This window comes from Girardinichthys multiradiatus, chromosome 7, assembly GCF_021462225.1.
Source record: "Girardinichthys multiradiatus isolate DD_20200921_A chromosome 7, DD_fGirMul_XY1, whole genome shotgun sequence".
NCBI classification, from domain to species: domain Eukaryota; kingdom Metazoa; phylum Chordata; class Actinopteri; order Cyprinodontiformes; family Goodeidae; genus Girardinichthys; species Girardinichthys multiradiatus.
The window spans coordinates 13,058,577-13,083,208 of record NC_061800.1 but is presented as its reverse complement, the minus strand read 5'-3'; positions in this window follow the sequence as shown (position 1 = coordinate 13,083,208).

Below are 24,632 nucleotides of genomic sequence, written 5' to 3'. Positions count from 1 at the left end.
GTGATTCTTGATACTGCAGGTCGAGCACTTATCAAGCCTGGATGTAGTTAGTAAAATGGAACCTAACAGGTGTTTATTCACAGTAAATCCATGATTTAACAAGGGGGAGAAATTATATTTTCATATTAAATCATGTTGGTTTGGACAGCCTCTTTCTCTTAAATGAAATCGTCATATGAAAACTGATTCTTGTTTATACTTAGGTTATTGTTGTCTAACGGGTGTGCTAGCTTGCATCAAAAGTGCATCACCAAATATTAATTTAAAACAAATGTAACTGAAGCATCTTTGGGTGGTTTTTATTGTAATGGTAAATGTTTCTTTTATGCAAAACATATTTTAATTAAACTCACAGGTTAAAGCACTTGCCATTCAGTGTAAATTTAAACTGTTTTCACTCAACTGTATTTAGAGATATTGCCACAAAGATTATAAAATAAAATAAAGAAAATAAAAGAAACTATAAATATCATTTAAATATTAACAAATAAAGTAAACTAAAGCTGTATAAGTAAATGTCAGATAAATGTGATTACTGCTTGTTTTCCTATGTCCAGATGGCGAATGTTGCATTTAATTGGGTCAGAAATGTTTCCTATTTTCTACATGCTCCACAAGAGAGCGAATGAAAACAAGATTCACAGAGACCATTATGGAAACCTTTTAAAGATCATAAAAGTTCTGTCATCCTATGTCATATTAACAAGTTTAATGAACAAATGCTTGTGAAATGTTCACAGAGCTTTTCATTTTTTTAAGTGTTGTGCTTTTTAAAGACACATAATTTACAGAGATGGACTGATTGAAATTCTGTGGCAGATTTCCAGTCTAAAGTTGCTATAAAGCTTTTGATTGCCAATACAGATTTAGCTCATTTATCTATTAAGAAAAACATGTCATGCAGCTCTGTGAGAGAGCAGTTACTTGTTAAGGATTATGGTTTTGGAGTCGGACCCAGGCGCAGACAGGAGCGTTGGATGATCAATGGCATTTATTAAACAAGGACAGAGAACTTACAGGAGGTACAAGGAAAATGGCACAAGTAACATGGCAGAGTCACATGCACAACAATAGGGAAAGTAATGGGAAATACAGGCATGTTAACAAGAGGATCCAGCAATGAACAATGAGAATCGATGAGCATATATACAGAGCAAGGTGTGGAGAATGATATTGGATGCTGGTGTCTTAATCAAGAGATAATGCGGAGCAGCTGAGGCAGGAGGTAAACAGGGAGACTGAGGAAGGGAGAGTAATTAACACAGAGGGTGAACAGAAACACAAAGAGAAACTAAACACAGGGGAAAAGAAAATTACCATTCTAAGGGAAATAAACTAGATACTCAGGGAATGGGACAGAGGAAAAAACTGAGATTAAGCTCAAAAGTAATACTCATAAGGCAAGAACTAAATGACACTAAAGATCACAGAGAATTTAATAGAATATGGCAAGGATAAGTACCTTAATGACCAACAGGGGAATAACAAAAACAAACACAAATGACAACCAAAACCTAAAAACCCCCAAGGATCATAACAGTACTAGTACTAGTATACTTTCACAGAGAAGCTGCATCTGAGCTTCTTCAGACCATTCATAAATCACGAGTGGAGACTGCGATATTACACGAGTGTTCAACAAATATAGCCTGCAGTACGAGACAACAGGTGGTCCTGGACATTAGCAGTCGTAAGTCTCCCCATACTGTTCTTTTCAAAACAATAATGGTGGACGAACTCAGTGAAGTGATCCTGTTGTTAGCCAAGTAAATGCTGCTACTTTAAACTATATACTTCACCTATTAATCTTCTTCTTATACGTGACTTGTTTAACCATGTACATTCTGTGACCAGCTGGTCACATAAACTCTATCACTACATCACTGTCTCGTTCTGCAAAGCTGACTAAGCACCATAGAAATCAGCCAATGCAGGCCTGCAACTACCATGCTTGACAAGACAGGGTTGTAACATACCACCTATGCCACATCAGTTATTTCACAAAACACATGGATATGGCAAGAAACGCCTTAATCCCGACTCTGTTTTTTTTAAAAGGTCTACTGTGAACAAGTCCCCAGCAGAGCTGAAAGGAGAGACAGAGAAGTACATCTCGTACTGGCAAGCAGACATAACTCTTCAAATTGGATCCAGTGACTACGATCACATGCAACAAAGTTAAGTAATGATTTGCTGTTCGAGATTCCACCATTCATTCATATAAAGGGTGCAATAAGACAAGCTTGAGTTGGCTTTTCTTCTGAGGCCTCCAGAAGCAGCCCTAATTGAGGCGGATTTCACCCATGTCCTGGTGAAGAAGGCCGGGAGCACATCGCACGCCTTCCTGCGTGTTTGTCCAGGTAGTGAGAGCTCATCCACTTTGAGTCAGGTGAAGATCATTTAGCCAGAAAGGTTGTTAGTTTCCAATCTAGGAAATAATAGTTTCCTAAATATTATTTTACTAAACCTGATAACTAATTAAACACCATTAAGACACATTTATCAAAAAAGGTTTGGTTCTTATTCAAAATTGTATTTCCTTAAATATTATTTTAACATTTCCTTACTAATATTTCTTTAAATATTATTGTACTAAATAAAGGCACCTAATTAAACACCGTTGAGAATCAGTCATCCAGAAGGTTGGTTTTATTCAGCAAATCATTCTTTAAAATGTTTTATTAAAATTATGTTTTATCTGATCTCGCATTGTGAATGGTTGTCTGAAGGTATCCCAATTATTGCCTAAGTTAGTTCCAAGACTAACTTAACTTCATTTCCAGATTCTTCAAGATAATCCTTGGTTCTCAAACATAAACATTGCATGGTAATGTTGCATCAATCTTTTGGTCATGGTTTTCAACCATCTTTGATTCACTTGTTTATATTGTACCTAGCCCATTTGTCTTCCTTTTTCTTTTATTTTGCTTGGTAGTTTAGTTGGGTTGTTTTAGCATAGTAAAGAGTTTGTTGATTGAAATATGTTTGACTTGTATTTTAAGAAATTGCGTGAATTCATTCTGTATTAATAAGCATTAATATTAAATAATATAGTCATATTTATAATCATAACAATATTCTATGACAGACTTAAAAGGGTTCAAAGCATTGTGGGCTTTTAGGAGAAAGAAAGCCTTCTAAATTAAACATTTCACGAAGTTTGTACCAAATTTGGATTGATTGGATGATTAAAGGATTATCAGTTGCGGTTTTGATTTTTCTTTTTTTATCCCATTCATACCGTAAATTTGTTGATGTCTGCTCTTTCATCTATGTTATTTCAATTATGAGCCATGAAGGAGAAGTCTCCATATCAAACATCTGTGCCAAGAATTGGGTTGTGTATTGGAAGAGACTGAAATATGTACAGAAATCTAGGGAGGATATTCATCTTTATGACATTGATCCTACCAAGTAATGTGAGAGTTACTTCCATCCATTTTCCCAGGTCTTCACTCACCCTCTGAAGCAGGCTAACTAAGTTGAGCCTATAGAGATTTTTAAGATTACTGTCAACAAACACTCCCAAATATTTAAAACCCATAGGAGCCCATTTGAAAGTGGACATGCATTGAACTCTACTGTAGTCAAATACAGACAGCGGTAAAACTTCCCTTTTTTTCCAGGTTAACTTTGTATCCAGAAAATGATCTGTATTTACCCAGTAGTTCCTGAAGGTAACTAAGAGAGTGTTCCAGATTAGTCAAAAATAAAATTATGTCATCCGCAAAAAGTGAAATCGTGTGTATATCAGTGCCAATCTCAAAGCCACAAATATGGCCTCTGCTAAGGGCTCAATGGCAAGCGCAAAGAGGGTGGGACTTAATGGATCTCCTTGTCTGTTGCTTCTGTAGAGCCAAAATTGATCAGAGGTAATCCCATTGGTAATAACTCTTGCCTGAGGGGATCTATAAAGAGATTGTATCAAATCTATAAACCCAACACCAAAACCAAATTTCTTGAGGACACAAAACAGATGCAACCATTTCAAATGCCTTTTCAACATCGAGTGAGACAGCAACACTTGGTTTCTTTTTTTTTCTTAGGAATATCTATTATGTTAAACAAACACCTCAAATTATTAGTGGAGAACCTGTTCATAATAAACCCTGTTTAATCTGGGTTGATTAGAAGAGGTAGACTCCTTTCCAAACTCCTTGCTATCATTTTTGTAACTAGTTTATAATTGGTATTGAGGAGTGAGGTTGGTCTATAGGAGGAACATTTTAAAGGATCTTCCCTTTTTTGGATTACTGTTATAACAGCTTGAGAGAATGAGTCTGGAAAACAACCTTCCCTCCTGCTTTGCTGTAGGACATCCATCAACAGTGGTATGAGAAGATTGATGAGAAATTCTCTATAAAACTTGGATGGAAAGCCATCCTTCCCAGGTGATTTATTTCCAGGAACTGAATTAATAAAAACTGATAATTCAGCCCTAATGAAGGGTTTGTCAAAGCCCTCCCTTATCTCCTCTGATAAACATGGTAATTCAATGGAGGATAAAAAGGACTCAATTTCATGTAAATGTAGATTGTGATGTAAAAATATGCAAATAGTACTTTTTAAAGGCCTCATTAATTTCTTTGGGATTATACGTTATATCTTTTGACGATTTTCTATAGCATTATTTGTGCGCTTGTTTTCCTCAGTTTTAAGTTGCCATGCTAGTACTTTATGCGCCTTTTCCCCAAGTTCATAAAATTGTTGTTTAGATCTAGTTATTGCCCTCTCTGCTTGATATGTATTCATGGTGTTGTATTTTATTTTAAGATTCACCAAATCTCCGTACCTGTCCTTAGTTGGGGCACCTTGGTATGTTTTCTCAAGATCATGAATTTGTCTTTTCAGAGTATTAAGCTTCGTGTTGTGTTTTTTCTTTATCCCCTTATTATAGGATATCATTTGGCCCCTCAGAAAGGCTTTTAATGTGTCCCAAAAATGAAAATATTAGGAGCAGACAATCTATTTGTTAAAATAAAGAGGTTAATCTGTTCCCTGATGCAGATTCAAAATTCAGGTTGTTTTAAAAGAGTAAGATTGAGCCTCCATCTGTACCTTTCAGTCACCTAGTCGAAATTGGACACCGACATCACCAGTGGGGAGTGATCACTATGTAGCCTTGGAAGTTGTTCCCTGTCAATCACTCGATAAAATATCTGACTAGAAATCTAAAATTTATCTATTCTGGTATGGCAGTTGTGGGGATGTGAATAAAATGAATAATCTCTATCCAGTGGATCCATCTGCCTCCTGACATCCGTTGCAGACAGCTTTTTTAAAACAGAGCTTGTTTCATTCACTCCGTAATTGTTAGATAATGTGCCGTCAGCACTCAGATATACATTAATATTTGAATTAATTGTATGTCGAGTGCATGTGAAACTAAAAGGGTTAGTAAAGAAGCATTTTTTCTTTGTTAACCTAAACTGCTAATGCTAGCACCAGGAAGATCAAATATTTACATATAACTTGTCACTATCTCATGAGAGTCCATAGACGTTTCTCTCTGCCATTTTAGTAGTCCATTACTCCATGTGATATCTAGTTAAAATAACATTAAGATCAATTGTCCAAAAGAATTACTTATAATTCGGCAAATAATATTTCTTTAGATATAGGTTCTTAAACATAAATATCCACATTGGACTGTCCTGTTATTGCATCAGTTTTATTTGTTACCTTGTTCTTTTATGTGCACAGTTCATTATTTTTTCTTTATTCCTTAATTTTGCTTGGTAGTTTAGAAAATTGTTTAGCCTTGTAAAGGGTTTGATGACTGAAATATGATTAGCTTGGAGTTGAATTGTTTTTGTTAATAAATTCTTACATTTTAAGGAGAAGTTGTGAATCTATTTCATATGTGTGCAGAGTTTGCAGTTTTGAGAATGCCGGTGCTCAAATCACTCATTCATCAATTGTTCTAATAACACCACCATATTGGGCTGGCATTCACAGGGCAACACTTAACAGAGCGAAAGTTATTTAATTAAGTATTAAATAACTTGAGCATATTATTGCACAACAGAAGCCTGTAAGTGAACAAGCCCGTTTCTAAAACCCTCTCCATTCCTTTTCATGAGGTCATGCAGGTTTCCTTATTTAACAAACATGCCATGAAGGGTGGAGTTTCTGGGCAGACTCATCCCATAACAAACAAGCTCGTCCGACACATCTGACCTCTCATACCAGCAGTCATGAGATGCTCTGACACCTCAAATCCACTCTCATGAGTCTTGCATAACTGTTCAACTGTTTGAAACCATGCTGTAGCAGTTCACCTTTGTCATGAAAATCTAGAGGACAGTGAGATTTGGGTTGGAGTCCGGCACACTGGAGTGTAAGAAATTGTTTTACAAATGTAAAACAAGTTGTGATTTGTTTTCTATTGTGCCACCATGTAGATTTTTCACTCTACACTTTCCTTTTTTTCCGTTTAACTCTGTCTGCTCAGCTTCTGAAAAACTTGACTTCATACCAGCTGACATCTACAGGAGCTAATAATTTCCCCTACAGGCACAATGTCTGATGCTTGATGTTTTTGTCTTGAGAACCGCACCGAGCTTCATCTGCATGTTTGACTATTAGGAGGCTGTCACATGCCGGAATGAATCAAATCAAGTTATTTCACGCAGCGAGATATCCAGAAATAAAGAAAACACTGGGATGAAATTCTTAAAGTTGCCACTTATGCTTAGGTTTTAACATAAATGCAGTGCAAACCACAAAAAGTGTACGATGTATAACAGTACAAAATACATATCACATAAGTATAAATCTTTTGAAACATAATATTCTTTAAGCTAATATAGTGGTCAGGTTGAGTGCTGGGCTAAGAGGGAACACATGTAAATCAGTGTAATGTCCTCCTGAGCATGTGTGACTGTGTGATAAAATACAGACTGACAACACTTAAACCCAGTAACCCTGTAGTGCATGTGAACAGACTGACGTTGCTGTGGGCTGAATAATGAGACATACACTGTGAGGTCTTCATTAAAGCCATTTCAGATGGTGTCAGCAAGTACCAGGTCCTCCCCCATCAAACATCTTTCTGGTTGCATTGTGTCCGAAACGTTTTACAGTGTGAGGGGTAAACAAAGATGCAAAGCTTCCTATGGGCTTTTGCAATGCCTGACTCAAGGTGATAAGTTGTTAACTGGGCTTTTTTTTCTTTGGGATTTGCTCATAGATAGCAGAATACATTGTTGTCTCAATTATGGAAAGTTGTCCAGGTCCTAAAGCAACAGAACAGCGCCTGATTGACGGTCAACATTCCAAGGTTTGGCGCCCAGCAATCCTTTCAGACCCTGTTTTATTTAGAAGTAGACACTGCTGATAAAAATATGGCAAATCAAGAGACGGTCCTCAGATAAATTGCCTGAATAGCAAGTCCCTCTCACCCAATTACAATTACAATGCAGTAATCAATCTGAGTTTCTGGGGCAGGATGAAAAACATTGCAGTTGCACACAAAGTACCTCTCCTTATTTTCAGGTGCAAGCAACACATGGGGCTAGCAACAACCCAAAGACAGCAAATACACAAAAGCAATAGAAAACTTATTACTTATTTGGTGCCCGTGTGTTGCCTTTATATTGCCTCCCTGGGCAACTGCGGATACGCCCCATATCAAAAATCGCCACTGAGCCAACCTCTGATGATCTGTTTTGTATCGATGCACAGAAGGACACATTAAATGTGTGTGTTTGACTGTTGGTATAATGTCTTTTTTTCTGAAACACTGTGTTAGATTTATAAAAGGTGCAATAGGATGTACTGGATACCTTCCACATAGTTCCACATTTGTCTCGTCAACAGACAATACTTTCCCAAAAGTCTTGGAAATTTTTAGGGGGATTATTAAATGGGAGATGGGTCTTTATGCGGCCATTTTTGTCCGTTCTCTTTCTCTTTGTTGTATCACGATTGCTGACCTTAACAAGCAAGGGATACCTGCGTTGCTTTATACGACATTGTGGGTTCTTTTGTGTCCTCCTGGATGAATTGTTGATGCACTCTTGGAGTAATTTTTCAGGCGGCCACTCCTGAGGTCACAAAAAGCAAAAACAGAAGATATCTGTAGGGGGACAAGTACCTTTTCACTGCTTTGTAAATTATTACAACTTGTTTTGCTGATAAGCTCATGTTCTGTCCAAGTTTAGTGTACTGCATGCATTCCCTCTCTTCATCACCTTGTGTAGACACTTTACTACCCTGTCGTGATTGACTTCCGACATGTCGTTACACACATTCACGCATTCTTTACTTTAGCTCCAGAATAATAACAGACCACTCCAGTAATTATGCACATCTGTCTACAAATGGCCTCACGTGCCTCCTTTTACTGTAACCTAAACCTCCAACAGTGTCAGATTTGACAGGTGGAGACCTTGGTGTGCATGGAATAAAGCTATTTTGTTCACTTAACTGACATGTTTGAAGTTAATAACAGGGATACATTTCCCAGTTTCACCTTGTTTCAGTGCAACACTTTGAGGTATTCACGTGTGACCCAAAAGTTTGGAGGTAATTACTGGTGTACGTTTCCCAGTTTAACCTAAATACCAAAGTTAATTACAAGGATACATTTCATAATTTGCTTTGACAAACTTAATATCCTGTCAGTGATGTTCAAATGCCACCCGAGTGTACATGCTACAACTTTAACTTATAAGAGAAAGAAAATTGCTACAATGGACTTTGAAACAGGCTGCTGCAGTACCACTTGCATTAAATTATTTCTGTTTTAGTTCATTTTTAATCATATTAATTACTTTATAGTTTATTGTGAAAGCTGTAAATATACAAAAACATTTTAGCAGCGGTCTATTTAAAATACTGAAATTAACCTTTAAAATAAAAAATTAAAATAAATAGCACCATCATGCATTTTCCCTGCTAAATGTGACAATAATATTTGATGACTTTTATAGGTCTTTCTTTTTACACAACAGACCAAGGATGAATATCCTCACTATACGTGTGGTGGATGCTTCTACCACCACCACAAAGTGTTAGTATTGTTTCATTGTTTTACATTTATTAGTTTCAGATGACACTATACATAAGTTCAAGTTATTTTATTTAGACAGATATTTTCTAATGGGTGCACACTTTAGTTAATATTTGTCTGAATGGTTTACTTATATTTACTTATATTATTCCAAAAGACTGAGAGGTGGGAGGGGGGGGACTTAACTTCTTAACTTGTTAAAGTTGTTAGTTATTTTGTCACTTTAGTATTCACTTATTTGTGTTAAGTTAAAGATTAATATGTGTCATTTATGTTTGTTAATTTTGTATGTATTTTTTTCCATTTGTTCCTCTTATGTTGTGCCTTCCCCATTTGGTGAGTCTAGGTTATTCCTGTCATGATATGACATCCTTGGACTTGGTTTGTGTTTTTGTATTAACTGTGCTTAGGTCTATGTTTCCCTTTATTGTTAATTAGTTCCACCTGTCCCTTATGCCTCCACGTCTCCTTGCCACACCTGTTCTTAGTTCCTGTGATTACCTGCCTTTGTTTTCTCTCTGTATATTAGTTGGTCTGTGTTCTTTGTTCCCCGCTGGTTAGTGGGGTAGTGAACGAGGAATAGTGACGGAGGGTCACTATTCCTCGTTCACTACCCTTGTTTATGCTCAGTTTTGCTACGTTACAGAACTATGTACACATGTAAGTTTTTGGCTCGACTCATGTTTGTACTTGTTGGATTATGTTACGTTTTGGAGACCTTTAATTAAAGAAAAGTCTTCCTCTCATCATGCGGCTGCCAAGCTCTTATCTGCACTTTGGTCCGATCCAAACCAAGAACGTGATATTAGGAACCAGCCATAAACAGGACCAAGCAGACAGAGCTAAAGAACTTAAAATGTGGATAAAGCAGCAAGAGCAGATGCTACAAGCTATGTATGGAGAGGGGGTTGAGATTTTACCCTCACCTTTGTTGCTGGAGGAGATGCAGTGTCTCGGTGTATCTGACCGGGTCCCCATGGATGTATTACCGGATTGAAATCATACCTCTCCAGCTTGTTCCTCCTCCAGGCGACGTCGCCGCAAGCGCTCCACCCCACCTGCAGCAGCTCCGGCCGAGCTCAACCTGCTCACAGCTGCTTCGCCGAAGCCATCCTCGTCTGCAGCGGCATCTGCTGCGGCCGAATTCCCCGCTGCTTTTGGCTCCCGCCCTGGACGACGTCGTCGCCGCGGAACAGTCGCCATTGGGGAGGTTCGGATGGGCGCCTCCTACCCTTCTACGGAGGGTCCATCCGCCATGGCCTCCTCGCGGCTATCGAGGTCACCAGTTGCCGGTGCAGCCTCCAGCCCTGAATTGGGTTCAAGCCAGGCTGGAAAAATGAAAGATTTCATGAAGGGACGTTGCTGTGATTTTGTGCTTCATCTAATGGATCATCCAGAGGATCCGAATCTGGTGCACTCTGTTGTACAGGCCGAATTCATTGCGGAGGGATGGCTCGACGCTCCAGCTCCTCTTTCTGCTGGAGGTCCTTTCGACCCTCTTCTTGTGGCCGTTAGAGCAGCACAGAGCTCCAAGGATTATGAGCCACAGCCGTCCGCCGTCAAGCTTCATGAGCCACAGCCTGCTGCCAAGCCTCTGGACTCACAGCATGCAGCCAAGTCTACAGAGCCTCAGCCGGCCGCCGCCGGGTCTACAGAGCCTCAGATCCTAGTTCCTGAGTTTCCCGAGAGGTCCGAGGACGGACCGCCTCTCATCCTAGTTCGTGAGTTTACTGAGGGGTCCGAGGACGGACCGCCTCTCATCCTAGTTCCTGAGTTTCCTGAGGGGTCCAAGGACGGACCGCCTCTCGTCCTAGTTTGTGAGTTTCCTGAGGGGTCCGAGGACGGACCGCCTCTCGTCCTAGTTCCTGAGTTTCCTGAGGGGTCCGAGGACGGACCGCCTCTCGTCCTAGTTCCTGAGTTTCCTGAGGGGTCCGAGGACGGACCGCCTCTCGTCCTAGTTCCTGAGTTTCCTGAGGGGTCCGAGGACGGACCGCCTCTCGTCCTAGTTCCTGAGTTTCCTGAGGGGTCCGAGGACGGACCGCCTCTCGTCCTAGTTCCTGAGTTTCCTGAGGGGTCCGAGGACGGACCGCCTCTCGTCCTAGTTCCTGAGTTTCCTGAGGGGTCCGAGGATGGACCGCCTCTCATCCTAGTTCCTGAGTTTCCTGAGGGGTCCGAGGACGGACCGCCTCTCATCCTAGTTCCTGAGTTTCCTGAGGGGTCCGAGGACGGACCGTCTCTCCTCCTAGTTCGTGAGTTTCCTGAGGGGTCCGAGGACGGACCGCCTCTCGTCCTAGTTCCTGAGTTTCCTGAGGGGTCCGAGGACGGACCGCCTCTCGTCCTAGTTCCTGAGGGGTCCGAGAACGGACCGCCTATCATCCTTGTTCCTGAGGGGTCCGAGGACGGACCGCCTCTCATCCTAGTTTCTGAGGGGTCCGAGGACGGACCGCCTCTCATCCTAGTTCCCGAGGGGTCCGAGGACGGACTGCCTCTCATCCTAGTTCCTGAGGGGTCCGAGGACGGACTGCCTCTCATCCTAGTTCGCGAGTTTCCTGAGGGGTCCGAGGACGGACCGCCTCTCATCCTAGTTCCTGAGTTTCCCGAGGGGTCCGAGGACGGACCGCCTCTCATCCTAGTTCCTGAGTTTCCCGAGGGGTCCGAGGACGGACCGCCTCTCATCCTAGTTCCTGAGTTTCCTGAGGGGTCCGAGGACGGACCGCCTCTCATCCTAGTTCCTGAGGGGTCCGAGGACGGACCGCCTCTCATCCTAGTTCCTGAGGGGTCCGAGGACGGACTGCCTCTCATCCTAGTTCCTGAGGGGTCCGAGGACGGACTGCCTCTCATCCTAGTTCGCGAGTTTCCTGAGGGGTCCGAGGACGGACCGCCTCTCATCCTAGTTCCTGAGTTTCCCGAGGGGTCCGAGGACGGACCGCCTCTCATCCTAGTTCCTGAGTTTCCCGAGGGGTCCGAGGACGGATCGCCTCTCATCCTAGTTCCTGAGTTTCCTGAGGGGTCCGAGGACGGACCGCCTCTCATCCTAGTTCCTGAGGGGTCCGAGGACGGACCGCCTCTCATCCTAGTTCCTGAGGGGTCCGAGGACGGACCGCCTCTCATCCTTGTTCCTGAGGGGTCCGAGGACGGACCGCCTCTCATCCTAGTTCCTGAGGGGTCCGAGGACGGACCGCCTCTCATCCTAGTTCCTGAGGGGTCCGAGGACGGACCGCCTCTCATCCTAGTTCCTGAGGGGTCCGAGGACGGACCGCCTCAGATCTTAGCTCCAGGACCCATTGACTGTGCTCCCGAGCTGACCTACTGTGCTCCTGGCCAGACTGACGCCAGGCCCAGGCCTCTGCGGGCCCTGCCTGGGCCCAAGTCTTTGCTGCGGTTCTGGCTTTGCTGCAGACCTCCGAGGCACCTGCTTCCACGTCGCAGACTGCCTGACTCCTCGCTTTGTGGGTCTCCTAGACGCCTGCATCTCTGTCGCCGCCGGTCTCCTAGACGCCTGCATCTCTGTCGCCGCCGGTCTCCTAGACGCCTGCATCTCTGTCGCCGCCGGTCTCCTAGACGCCTGCATCTCTGTAGCCGCCGGTCTCCTAGACGCCTGCATCTCTGTCGCCGCCGGTCTCCTAGACGCCTGTATCTCTGTCAAACCAAGAAGGTGATAATTCCACTCCTATTTAAGTAGCCTTTGTTTTTTGTTTGAGGTCAGTTTTGTTTGAGTTTTGTTACTGTTCAGTTGATCTCAGGTGAGTTGAGGCCAAACTCATGTCATTTATTATCTGAGTTATTTTTGTATTGAAGTTTACCTTTTGTTAACTATTTTTGACAGTATTAAATTGAGGTTTTTCCAATTTTTGAACACCTTTTGTCCTTGCTTAAGTTTGGTCCCCCACAATAAGCATTGTTTTCATTTCTGATGTTGGTCAGGCAGTGAGACCCCCACAAACAATCCCTAACCTGTCTGCTGTGTTACTTGGTCTTCACAATGGTTTCTGGGTGATGGGAGCATTTGTTTCACAATATTGTGTCAGGGCAAAAATTACACTGGGATTAATGAAAGCTAACACTAATGTACTACAATGAAGAGTGTACTGTTTTAAAGAGTTGTACTAATTAAAGACATCAGTCTATTTGTTTACTTTAGATTGCTGTTCAAGTCAGTGTAGATTACATTTTTAGTAACCGTACTTTTAAAAGATACAGTACTCCACAGCTGCCTACTTGCCCCAAACAGAAACTAAAGTTAATTTAATCTCCTGAGAGAGAAACATTTTCAAATGAATCATAAAAAAACAATAGCAATTCCATTAATTGCATTTTCATTTGGGATAACAGTTATGCAACTCTATGAGATAGAGAGTTAGGTAACTCTTTACAAAACTTGGATGAACTCTCAGTTTTGTACTGAAACCACACAGGGCATCAGTATGTCTATTAAACATGTGACTTTTGCTAAAAATGGAAATCCATTATACCAAACATGACTAAACTGTGAATGGCTTCAGTGTTTCATCCTGTCAAACCAAATTCATTCTGTTAAACTTAATGATCAAAAATATCCGTCTGGGTTTCAGTTCAAATCATCTCTTCAAATCTTTTATTTATATATTTATTTATTTATATATTTATGTCATCCTATTATGTCATCCTATAAGATAACAATACTTCCTGTTCCCTTCAAACAATAACTGTCAAAATGTTTTTAATCTCAGTTTACAATATAGATGACTTTTGTTGGCACATTAAAGAATAATTGTTTTTAACAAAATCATTAGTGGCTATGTTATTGTCACTCCGACTGTAAATAATTTGTACAAACCCTGTTTTGTCAGAGTGACAGCATATAGTCACATAAATTTCAGAGTCAGAACATAATAGATTGATTTTCTGTCTGGTGGGACATTTTTGAGCTGACTTGGCCTTTGTCATTATGTTGTTCATTATGATCGAGTCCACCAGATTTTTAATTAAAATCTTTCAGCATTAAAAAGTGTCCATTGTGTAATTCAGTTTTAGAAAGGTTCTCATGTGCTTTTAAAGAGAAACATGCCCACAGCATGACAGATCTTTCACCAGACTTGATAACGTACATGAACTGTTTTTTCCACTTATTCATTGTTTCATGCCAAAACCACCGCCCAAATTAGCAGATTTCACACATTTATGTTTGTGATGATAGGAGAGAAAATACTACAGCTCCTACTCAAAATATTAGCATATTGTGATAAAGTTAATTATTTTCCATAATGTAATGATGAAAATTTAACATTCATATATTTTAGATTCATTGCACACTAACTGAAATATTTCAGGTCTTTTATTATCTTAATACGGATGATTGTGGCATACAGCTCATGAAAACCCAAAATTCCTATCTCACAAAATTAGCATATTTCATCCGACCAATAAAAAAAAAGTGTTTTTAATACAAAAAACGTCAACCTTCAAATAATCATGTACAGTTATGCACTCAATACTTGGTCGGGAATCCTTTTGCAGAAATGACTGCTTCAATGCGGCGTGGCATGGAGGCAATCAGCCTGTGGCACTGCTGAGGTCTTATGGAGGCCCAGGATGCTTCGATAGCGGCCTTTAGCTCATCCAGAGTGTTGGGTCTTGAGTCTCTCAACGTTCTCTTCACAATATCCCACAGATTCTCTATGGGGTTCAGGTCAGGAGAGTTGGCAGGCCAATTGAGCACAGTGATACCATGGTGAGTAAACCATTTACCAGTGGTTTTGGCACTGTGAGCAGGTGCCAGGTCGTGCTGAAAAATGAAATCTTCATCTCCATAAAGCTTTTCAGCAGATGGAAGCATGAAGTGCTCCAAAATCTCCTGATAGCTAGCTGCATTGACCCTGCCCTTGATAAAACCCAGTGGACCAACACCAGCAGCTGACACGGCACCCCAGACCATCACTGACTGTGGGTACTTGACACTGGACTTCTGGCATTTTGGCATTTCCTTCTCCCCAGTCTTCCTCCAGACTCTGGCACCTTGATTTCCGAATGACATGCAGAATTTGCTTTCATCCGAAAAAAGTACTTTGGACCACTGAGCAACAGTCCAGTGCTGCTTCTCTGTAGCCCAGGTCAGGCGCTTCTGCCGCTGTTTCTGGTTCAAAAGTAGCTTGACCTGGGGAATGCGGCACCTGTAGCCCATTTCCTGCACACGCCTGTGCACGGTGGCTCTGGATGTTTCTACTCCAGACTCAGTCCACTGCTTCCGCAGGTCCCCCAAGGTCTGGAATCGGCCCTTCTCAACAATCTTCCTCAGGGTCCGGTCACCTCTTCTCGTTGTGCAGCGTTTTCTGCCACACTTTTTCCTTCCCACAGACTTCCCACTGAGGTGCCTTGATACAGCACTCTGGGAACAGCCTATTTGTTCATAAATTTCTTTCTGTGTCTTAAACTCTTGCTTGAGGGTGTCAATAGTGGCCTTCTGGACAGCAGTCAGGTCGGCAGTCTTACCCATGATTGGGGTTTTGAGTGATGAACCAGGCTGGGAGTTTTAAAGGCCTCAGGAATCTTTTGCAGGTGTTTAGAGTTAACTCGTTGATTCAGATGATTAGGTTCATAGCTCGTTTAGAGACCCTTTTAATGTTATGCTAATTTTGTGAGATAGGAATTTTGGGTTTTCATGAGCTGTATGCCAAAATCATCCGTATTAAGACAATAAAAGACCTGAAATATTTCAGTTAGTGTGCAATGAATCTAAAATATATGAATGTTAAATTTTCATCATGACATTATGGAAAATAATTAACTTTATCACAATATGCTAATATTTTGAGAAGGACCTGTATATATTCTATGTATGTTAAATAGGTACTTTCCATGCTGCTCTTTACTGCAGTTCTTCTAAACGTGAGTTTAAATGTTTTTTTATTTAATCCTAATTACCATCCTGTTCACTGTACATAGTGAAAATACAAACTGGGGTTCTTGTCTAGCCTTGTGGCCAGTGGCTAAATGAAATGAGCTTCACTGTTGTGCCATATTTATACCCCAGGGAGACAAAAAGTCACAGATAACTAATTAACAAATTTTTATCTTTTTTAGTATTTCTAGCCATATAAAATACATTTATTTCTATTGCTCTGTTGCATGGTGAGCCTCCATACTAATACTTTTTGGAACACAGTGATGCTGGAGGCTGGAGAAGATCTTGTGAGGGTGACTCAAAAGAACCTTACATGTTAGATTTGGTTTAAATAAAAAAGTCATTCACAGCAGCTGAGGGGTTGCTTTCTTGAGGGAATTAACACAGATATAACTTTTCATTCATAGATGCTGAACAAAGAGAGAAATGTGAAAATGAATGAATAAAGAAGAAACAAGAACAGAGCGATGTAAGTGTGGATATGACTGTGAAAAAGAGGGAATTAAAGGGGAAAAGGTGGTCATGTTGTATTTAGAACAAAACCTCACATGAGCTCGAATCCAGCAGGGACCAGTCATTCCCTGTTAATCATCTTTGTCTGGACGCTGGCACTTAGAAAAGCCAGGAAGTTATGCTGGTCCTCTGGTCTGTCCAACAGGGACTTTACAGCAGTTTAGAGTGTTTCCACTCAGAGTGCCTTGCAAAAGTATTCACATCCTTTGACCCTTTAAACATTTTTCATATTACAAACACAAACGTTTTATGTGACAGACCAAGGGAAAATAGTCTGCTGGTAAAGCAAAAAGAAAATGACGTAAGGTTTTTAATAGTGTGATATGTGTGTGTATTCACCCTGCTTGGTTCAACAATTGATGGAAACACCTTTCACTGCAATCTAAATTGCAAGTCTTTTGGGCCATATCTCCATTGCCGTTGTATATCAGTATACTAAGATTTTTGCCTATTATTCTTTGCAAAATAAGTCATGTGTAGTAAAATTGCATTGAGAGCAAATGTGAACATCAATTGTCTACTCCTGCTTTGTTTGGATTTAGGTCTGGACTTTGACTGGGTCAGTCTTACACATGAATATGCTTAATCTGAACTATTTGTACCTTCTGGCCATAAAATGTTTCACTATGGGGATGGTGTGTTCAATATTATGTTCAGAATTATTTTTTTTCTCTACACATAGCATTTTCAAAAGGCTTAATTTTGCTTAAGTAAAACAACTTCTGTGTTTTTGCTGTTTTCCCTTACATGGCTTGTGGCAAATTTCAGACAGAATTTCTTGTGGCTTTCTTTCAATGATGGCTTTCTTCTTGCTACCATTTGACAAAAGCAAGAACTTTAGAGTTAGCTAATTCCCCCACCCAAGCTATGGATCTCTAGAGTTCCTCCAGAACTACCTTGGGCCTCTTAACTGCTTTTCTGATGAAAAAAACATCTCCATGACTTTTTCCCTGGCCTGTCAGCTGGGTTCCCTGGTCTTTCTGATGCTGTTTGTTCAGTAATGTTCTCTAACAAACCTCTGAGGCCTTCACGGAACATCTCCGTTCATCCTGAGATTAAATTAAACACTGATGGCCTCTGTTCATCAGTCAGGTCACTTCTCAATACAATTGTTTGCACTTGGTTTTATTTGAGGGAATCTGATTAAAAGGGAGTTAAATATATATGCATGCCACACTTTTGTTTGTTTTTAAATTATTTTGAAAATCTTGTATTTTTTCCATGACTTCAGAATTTTGGACATACTGTGTATTTGTCTCTTTAATAAAGTCCTAATTAAATACACTGAAGTTTATGGTTGTAATGTGACAAAATTTGGAAAGGTTCAAGGGGTATGAATCTTTTGCAAGGGATTGCAATCATTGAATTCGCAGACCTCAGGTCAGGAATGTCCTCTGGGGTCTTGGTCTTGTCAATCAGGCTTGCTGCAATGCCGTGTTGTCTGCTGTTACCAATGTTTGCCCATCAAAAACCCTTATAGCCAAAGTCAACTTCTTATGTGTGGGAAATTACTCAACATGAAGCACGCACTGGTAATTGTTGTGTCACTACAATCTTAAGAAAAAAAAAATTGATTCCTCAAACAATGGAAAGTAAAAAAGTTAGTCAAGAATCACTTTTTCTTTTCTTTTCTTTTAAAAGCATGTCAAATATTCTGTGTATGCATGGTTGAATTTTAATTTGGAGGTTTATAATCACCTTGACCTTGATATAGAAGAACAAAATGTCCTTCCACCGAAGAATTTAGCCACACCGCCAGCAAATGGGGCAAAGCCTTAATGCTACGCTCTTAGAAAATTGTTCTGTTCGTTAAGCAGCCCCTTCTTTAATGACCCACACCTAGCAGTACCATGTCAGACCGTCACATTTTATGACACGTGCAGTATACACATGTGGCCCCTTGTTCCTCACAATGAAGCAGAGCAAAGACACACCAGGCTCAAATATTTACAGTCAGAGATTTTATGATAGAACCACATCGGTTTTTCCAAGGCTATTCTGTTTTTTCTCTCCTCAAAGTCTTCTCTGGCCAAGCATACTAATCCAGTTCTAGTACACCAGGAATCAAAGCTTTCATACACATTAATAGCTAAAGCTCTTTCTCTCTCCAAACACATTTTCTGGCATGAGCAAGATGCTATCAGCAAAGCATCACATGACACAAGCTTTTACACAAACACTCTGTCTTTATTTCTAGATAGCAAGCACATGCGAGCACTGATGTCATCTTTAAAACACTTCTTCTCACCTCATAGTTGACTATGAGGTGTCCAATTCTACCTGTTGCTCTGGTAACAGATTGTTTTAAGGGATGATGGTGGATGTTTCTGGGCACAGACAATAAGTTCCATGTGTGAATAAATATGGCAGAGCTAGAGCGAGAGACAAGTCATTAGAGTCAGTGTAAATAGGCCCGTTCTGAGAGTTTCATGGTAATGCTCACTGTAATAGGGAGTGAAGTTTCGGGAGGTAAATTGGGAGCAAATTCACAGTGGATTAGCTAATGCAAGAATTCCAGCTGATTTTGCACACTGCATTAAAGTAATCCAGAAATACCAGCAAGAATCAGGTGATTACACATTGAACCAATGTGATAAATGATGCTGTTCTGCAATACATGTTTTAATATAAAGCCAACTTATAGGGTTCATGTGTACTGTATGATTCCCATCAAAGTGTCCAGACTAATAGCTCTTTTTCAGACCTAAATATCAAACCACAAACAGATTTGTTAGCCCCAAGTTGTCCAAGGTGTTCACAAGTCATTTTTGCCCCAAGTCTAAATCAAGTCTCAAGTCTTGACAACTTTTTATGAAACATTTTCTCATCAAATGCATTCTACTTAGTCTCCCTATAGCACTGCTTTGTTCTAGGTTGTAAATATGTACCGTTTGTTCCTGTATGCCAATTTTAACACGAGAACATTTAACAATTTCATATTTTAATATTTATCAGTCGCCTTTTATTATTTTACAATGCAAAAACTGCAAAAAAAGCACTTTAGATTATTTTGAAAATTGATAAGACTGTTGTAACAAATCTACATTTATATGTGTTGTTGATACTTTGTGTAACCTTTGCCAATGAGACAGCGCTAAGTCTTCCATTATAACATTTTGCAAAGTTGGAGCATACAGTTTATTGGGGCCAGGGAAGAAGGTTGATTTTCTTTTTTGGCTGGTAAACAATTTCTATGTTGATTTGGCCATTTATTGTTGAAAGATTCAATTATGAACATTTTCAGTTTACTGGTAGAGTCCAACATTTTCATTTACAATGTTCCAGTATTTCAAAACTTTTTTGATGCCACCCACTGTAAAAAGGTTCTTGGGCCTTTGAAAGAGCAACAGGATCCACAGCATTACAGATCCTCCATTACAGCGCGTGTCTAGGAACAGTCCTGTACAACTCTGTGTGACTGAAAAAGGATCCAAAGACCCTTTTTCTTATAGGAGGTTAAAATAACATGATACAATAATGATTCATAAGCACTTCCTTTTACGTAGACAATCTACAAAACATTTGTGTTTTCTATCTTTATATTACATCATCTATTATATATGGCAATGCATGTTCTCCCTGTGCATGCGTGGGTCCGCAATGGGTACTCCGGCTTCTTCCCATAGTCAAAAAACATGACTGTCAGTCAGGTTAATTGGTCTCTCTAAATTGGCCTTAGGTGTGAATGAGTGTGTGCATGGTTGTTTGTCCTGTATGTCTCTTTGTTGACTTGCGATGGATTAGCGACTTGTCCAGGGTGTACCCTGCCTCTGACCCTTAGACTGCTGGAGATAGGCACCAGCTCCCCCGTGACCCACTATGGAATAAGTGGTATAGAAGATGAATGGATGAATATCGTTATATAGACTCTCAGTAATAGTTGTACAATCTGATACATTTTCAGTCAACACTTTTGCATTGAAGTGAATCACTAAGTGATTGTAATAATTACACCTTAATTTTCCACTGTTTCGCTAAGGATTAAAAATATCCACATTTCCTAATGGTTAAGTAATCCCAATCATGGTTCCTTCTGACAAACTGAGATAATGTAATTACAGATTTACAGAATGCCTGCCTAAATACCTGAAACATCAAGACCTGGAGGTTGCTTTAAGGAAAAAAAAATTAGTGAAGATCATATTTAAATTGTGATTCGCAAAGACCTGTAATCTGATGCAAAAAAGGGCAAATTGCCCTCACACTAAACATTATTGGGAACTTTGCACTGGTATTTTTTTGTTACCATTTGCATTAAGAACGAGACCCTGAAATGCACCAGTTAGTGAATGGAAAACGTGCTGTTCCCTAGAATGGGATTCAGGCATCTTTGTATATTGCTTGAGTTGCACTGCTACCCTTTTCAACTCCATGTTAATGAGGTTTGTTTCCTTGTTGATGGCAATGTAAATGTGCAGATTAAGGCATGTGCATGTTGCTGCAGGATTTGTTGAGACACATTGAGATAATGAATATTTGTGGTTTCTAAAAGCATAAAATTACAACACTTTAGTCTGATAACTGGGTTGTACATGAGACCTGTTCAGCAGGAATCATGCTGCAGCATGCTTTTTACAGTAAATGATACAGAGCTTCTTCACTGGTGTCAAAATTTTAATTTGCATCATGAATCACACTTCACATCTTGGTGTGACCTAAAATATCTGGTAAAAGAGGATCCTTGTTTATGTTTTATTTCACTGAAGTTGCAAAAGCTAAAATCAAATAACATAATTTGAAAGATTACTTGTTTTACCAACTGCAGGATCTCTGTCCTAATCGTTGCTTTCTGCCTCATTTCAAAAGTGATGGGTAACATACTCCCCTCTTTTTTCAGAAGATTTACTCAAAAACTTTAGCCAGCCATCAGATTAATCTAAACTACTATTTTTATCCAGTAAACTGCAGAACAAACATCTTTACAGTACTTTTGTGAAGGACCAGAAAAAAACACTGAAGGTGTCAGAAGGTGGTTCTTGGAGTACCCAAATGCAGACAGGCAGGGAGGAGCAGCTTAGCGAGCAAAATAATGGTTTAATAAATAACAAAAAAGAAAACTCACAGCAGGCAGGGGGTAGCAAATGCAGGCATGAACATGGGACAGGCTTGGCATGGCAGCAGTTGAGGCCATGGACAGGGTTGGAATGGCATGGCATGACAAACTACGACAAGTAAACAGAACAGAACAGTATATATGGAGCATGGCGCAGGGGAAAACAGTGAAACTGCTTAAGCAGGTGGACTGGATGAAGCGGATTATAGGCTAACTGTGGCCGGGAGGGATAACTAAAACATAAATGTGCTGAACAGATATGCCAAGACACAATTAAACTAAAGAAAAATTCTTACAGAAGTAACAGAACTAAAATGCACCATAAATAGCATAAACAAACCAAAAAGGAATGAATCTATAACGCACCACCTGGAGAGCAAAAACAAAAATATTTAAAACCCAAAACAAAACTCAACACCTGCTAATCATGACAAAAGGCTCAGAAAACAACTTGAAAGCTAAGCTTTTAAAGCATTTTGAGAAACCAGTTAGTTTTAATGTTTATGCAACCACAATCCTAAAGCAAAAAATAAAAGTTTTAAACCAGAACAAACAGCATCTATTTAAAATGCAGTACTCTGACAAATATGGTTTATGCAATTTTCCCCCATAAAAGCATATTTTTGACATCAATCTTGTAAAAACAATGGCATAATTGCCACTGATATCTTGCCTGTGTTCTCATCTGTTTTATTCCTCCTGTCCAATTCTAATCAAATGTAATGTCCTTTACAGCTAAAAGTGTAACATTACTACTAAAATTAAAAAAATATTGAACAAAGAACCCTCAATATTGCACAGTAGAATTTTAGAAAAACATGAAAAATAGGTGAAAGAATTAGTAAACGTTAGTAAATCAATCAGCAGTTAAATAAATAAATACAAACACAACATTTAAAAAATAAAAATAATTTTTTTACCAGAAAAGCTGCCTCAAGCAACCTACATAAAAGAACATTATATAATAATGCTGAAACCTGGATTCATTGTATGGTGCACTTGTAAGGTTAAACAAGAAACCGAGGTATTGTATGGAAGAACACAACATTTACAGAAAACAGGTGCGTTCTTTCTTTAGTGAAAAACTACATTTCGCATTCTTGAATCATTATTATTGGAAGTATCTTCTTTATGCCCCATCAAATCTGCCTTGCCTTTTAATGGAATATCAAAGCATGCCGCTTCGAGAAGATGCAGTGCTGTGAAAAAGTATTTTCCTGTTTAAAGGTTTCTTCTGTGTTTGCTTTTTTATCACATTTAAAATTGTATCATTATTATAATTTATCAGACAAAGATAATCTGATTAAATACAAAAAGACGTTTTTAAATAATGATTTACTTTATTAAGAGAAAAAAAAACTATTTAAACCAGCCCAGCTTTGTTGAAAAATGTGATCCTAAATTAAACTACCCACATTTTCCTCACATTTAATTACTGGCAGACCACACCAAAAGCTCCAAAAACCAACCCATTATGCACCTTTCCAAAGAAATTCTAGGCCTCACTTGACTCAGTTAAGATCATTGCTCATGATTCAACAATAAGAAAAAAACTGGGCAAAAATGGCTTTTCCTCTATCCCATTACATCTAGCATTGTCGTGATCCTTAGGTCTTGGGTGTTTGAGTTTTAGTTTGTTTATCTTTCTCTGTTTCTTCCCTGTTATTTATGTTCTGTAGATGGTGCCATTTTAGTCCATTAATTTTAGATCAGGTTCATATTTATGTATACAGGTCCATCTAAAAAAATTAGCATATTGTGATAAAGTTCATTATTTTCCATAATGTCATGATGAAAATTTAACATTCATATATTTTAGATTCATTGCACACTAACTGAAATATTTCAGGTCTTTTATTGTCTTAATACAGATGATTTTGGCATACAGCTCATGAAAACCCAAAATTCCTATCTCACAAAATTAGCATATAATTAAAAGGGTCTCTAAACGAGCTATGAACCTAATCATCTGAATCAACGAGTTAACTCTAAACACCTGCAAAAGATTCCTGAGGCCTTTAAAACTCCCAGCCTGGTTCATCACTCAAAACCCCAATCATGGGTAAGACTGCCGACCTGACTGCTGTCCAGAAGGCCACCATTGACACCCTCAAGCAAGAGGGTAAGACACAGAAAGAAATTTCTGAACAAATAGGCTGTTCCCAGAGTGCTGTATCAAGGCACCTCAGTGGGAAGTCTGTGGGAAGGAAAAAGTGTGGCAGAAAACGCTGCACAACGAGAAGAGGTGACCGGACCCTGAGGAAGATTGTGGAGAAGGGCCGTTTCCAGACCTTGGGGGACCTGCGGAAGCAGTGGACTGAGTCTGGAGTAGAAACATCCAGAGCCACCGTGCACAGGCGTGTGCAGGAAATGGGCTACAGGTGTCGCATTCCCCAGACCTGGGCTACAGAGAAGCAGCACTGGACTGTTGCTCAGTGGTCCAAAGTACTTTTTTCGGATGAAAGCAAATTCTGCATGTCATTCGGAAATCAAGGTACCAGAGTCTGGAGGAAGACTGGGGAGAAGGAAATGCCAAAATGCCAGAAGTCCAGTGTCAAGTACCCACAGTCAGTGATGGTCTGGGGTGCCGTGTCAGCTGCTGGTGTTGGTCCACTGTGTTTTATCAAGGGCAGGGTCAATGCAGCTAGCTATCAAGAGATTTTGGAGCACTTCATGCTTCCATCTGCTGAAAAGCTTTATGGAGATGAAGATTTCATTTTTCAGCACGACCTGGCACCTGCTCACAGTGCCAAAACCACTGGTAAATGGTTTACTCACCATGGTATCACTGTGCTCAATTGGCCTGCCAACTCTCCTGACCTGAACCCCATAGAGAATCTGTGGGATATTGTGAAGAGAACGTTGAGAGACTCAAGACCCAACACTCTAGATGAGCTAAAGGCCGCTATCGAAGCATCCTGGGCCTCCATAAGACCTCAGCAGTGCCACAGGCTGATTGCCTCCATGCCACGCCGCATTGAAGCAGTCATTTCTGCAAAAGGATTCCCGACCAAGTATTGAGTGCATAACTGTACATGATTATTTGAAGGTTGACGTTTTTTGTATTAAAAACACTTTTCTTTTATTGGTCGGATGAATATGCTAATTTTGTGAGGTAGGAATTTTGGGTTTTCATGAGCTGTATGCCACAATCATCCGTATTAAGACAA